The 2,813-nt window shown below is 39.9% G+C and overlaps 1 non-coding gene across 1 annotated transcript; it reads right to left on the bottom strand.

The window, feature by feature from the left end:
- Positions 1 to 1,714: 1,714 nt before the first annotated feature.
- LOC118849333 lies at positions 1,715 to 1,855 on the bottom strand. The gene has a single exon (XR_005010382.1). It is a non-coding gene; the product is annotated as a small nucleolar RNA SNORA29 (small nucleolar RNA).
- Positions 1,856 to 2,813: the final 958 nt, after the last annotated feature.

Here is a 2,813-nt window from a genome sequence, read left to right as displayed (position 1 = left end):
GAGATCATTTAGGCCAAAGGTGGCAAGCACCCTGCCTACAACACTCCCCAGTGTGGCCTGAACCCGATTAAAGTGTAACTAGGAAATATTTAACAAAATAAATAAAACTATGATAGAGCATGGATAACACTAATATGTGGTTTTCTAAGTCACTGTGTGGGGTACCTAGGTGGCAGTGGGTTGATAGAGCACCACCCAGGAGTCAGAAAGATTCATCTCCCTGACTTCAAGCCTGACCTTACTAGCTGTGCGATCCTGGGCCAGTCACTTAACCCTGTTTACCTCGGTTTCCTCATCTGTAAAGTGAGCTGGAGAAGGAAATGGCAAACCACTCCAGTATCTTTACCAAGAAAACTCCAAATGGGGTCACAAGGAGTCAGACACAAATGAAAACAACTGAGCAGCAACAAGTTAGTATGTGGCCCACAGGGGTCCTTGTGTAAAGTTTAGTGACCCCTGTTTCTATTCAAGTTTGACACCAGGGATCGATCCTACTCCCTTCCCATTTTCCAGATGAGAAAACTGAGGCCTAGATCGTAGAAAGTTATTTGGTCCCTTACATTTATATAATCTTTTAAGGTTTACTAATGGAGCTTCGCTTACATCGCCTCATTTCACCTTCACGACAACCCTGTGAGGTACTCACCATTATTATTCTTGTTTTATGGAAGAGGAAACAGGTTCAGAGAGGTCATGACTTTGAGTGGGTGCTGCCATCATTTATACAGTAGTCTTATGGGAAAAAAAAACACACAGGTGATGAGCATCCCACCTCTCTCCAGTCTAGCAGCCAGATTGCTGTATTCAGTAGCTGGTGAACTAGTAACTAATTGTTGGAACCCATCTAAGTGCAAATAGATTTCACAATAAGTCAACTTCTTCCTTTCATTTTGTGAAGTAAAGCTAAATCCCTTGGCTCGGCATCAGCTCAGTCATATCTTCAAAACTTTTTTTTTTTTTGGCCTGAACCATCCCAGTGAATAATGCAAATGAAGTTGATGCAGGCCCATAATTACTTGTGGAAATTAGATTTAGTTGTGGATATGACTCAAAGGTTCTGCTCTCCTTCTCGTAGACTCATTCTGAATTAGGTAGGCTTGCTACCTCAGATTCCAGCCAAAATTCACTTTTTTTTTCGTGCATCATAAACCCAGGGTGGGGTTTCCCCTCTCTGTCCCTGAGCTGGATCAGAAGTACAATGTAATCAGTGGTCATTACCAAAAAGTAAGAGCACAGACAATGAGATTTAGATATGTGAAAACCATGAGAAATTGTAATTCTTAGAAAGAAGCTCAGGGTTGCAGGAAAAAAAGGAGAGTCGGTACTAGAAAGTTGAATTTGGGAAAAAGAAAACAGGAGAAATTATTGTAAGATTCTGGGATCATAGATTTTGTGCTGGAAGGAATCTTGGGCAGCTAGGTAACTCAGTGGATACAGCACAGGTCCTCGTGCCAGAAGGATCTGAATTCAAGTCTGGCTTCAGACATTTTCTAGCTGTGTGACCCTGGGCAAGTCACTTAACCTTCTTTGCCTCAGTCTGCTCCTCTGTAAAATGAGATGGAGAAGGAAATAGCAAACCACTTTAGTATCTTTTTTAACATTTCTATTTAAAACATTTTAAAAATATAGAAATCAATACTTATCAAGTTTGACAAGGATTTTACAGTAGTTGTGGTTAACCATCGTTTTTATATCAAATATAACATACAATAGAGCTAGATTGTTTTGCCATTTCATATAGGGGGAAAAAAAGATATGGCCACTCTTTCTCCCTTAGACCGTGGCAACTGTATTTTATTCCATAAGCAAAGCCCCTTGAATCTATGAAGCAAAAAAGTATTAGTCAAATGGGCAGCAGTCCAGTATGTTTGCCAAGAAAACCCCAAATGGAGTTGCAAAGAGTCAAATGTGACTGAAAAATGACTGAACACACACTAGGGATCTTAGTCATCATTTAGTGCCATTCATTCATTTTGCACAAGGAAACTGAGGCAGTGTGGGATTATATCACTTTGCCTATGAACTCAGTAATTGGAAGAGTCAGGATTTGGTTCTCTTTCCACTCCCAAATACAGAGGAGAGAAAGATGCCTGTAGAGAAAAGGCAAAGGATCAGTAATCAAAGAGAAATATGGGTAATGAGAAGCCAAAATTCCAACTGCAAGTCATATTTTCATCACATAGAATATGCATTTTATACTTTTTTTCATATTGGTTATCTAGAAGATAGGCCACCACTGAAGGAAAGTGAGAACTTACAGAAGAAAGACACTTTTTAAAAAATCAAGTTGGTGTTGAGTTTAAGTGAAAGGCAAAAAAATATATAGAAAAGAAAAGGTAGGGAGGAGGTAGAAGAGAAGTTTTCCGAGCCATTCTTAGTGATCGTCGAAAGATCTCAGGGAACTTGAGATGAGCAGCAGGACGGGAGTTGGGAAAATATTGTTTCAATTTTCATAAAGGGGAAGAGGGTGGAGTCTCCAAACTAGAGACCAGTGAGCTTGCGGTCAATTCCTGGTAAAATTCTGTAACACATGATTAAAGGGATGATTTGGGTGCTCTTACAAAAAGGAAGCTGTGATCAAAAGCGGCTTCATCAAGAACAGGTCATAGCAGACTAACCTCATTTCCTTTTTTTTTCCAGTTTACCTGTCCCTTGATACATTTCAGGGGACTGCGGTAGACACAGTATATTAAGATTTCTGCTAAGTATTTGATAGTCATTCATTCTAGACTTGTGGGCAAGATGGAGAAATGGTATGATTAGGGAGGTGTAAACTTGGTAGAAGGATTGTACCCAAGGAAAAGTCATTGATG

Source organism: Trichosurus vulpecula, chromosome 4 (genome assembly GCF_011100635.1).
Source record: "Trichosurus vulpecula isolate mTriVul1 chromosome 4, mTriVul1.pri, whole genome shotgun sequence".
NCBI classification, from domain to species: Eukaryota; Metazoa; Chordata; class Mammalia; order Diprotodontia; family Phalangeridae; genus Trichosurus; species Trichosurus vulpecula.
Note: the sequence above shows the minus strand (reverse complement) of the source record. Positions and strands in the feature narration are given on the sequence as shown.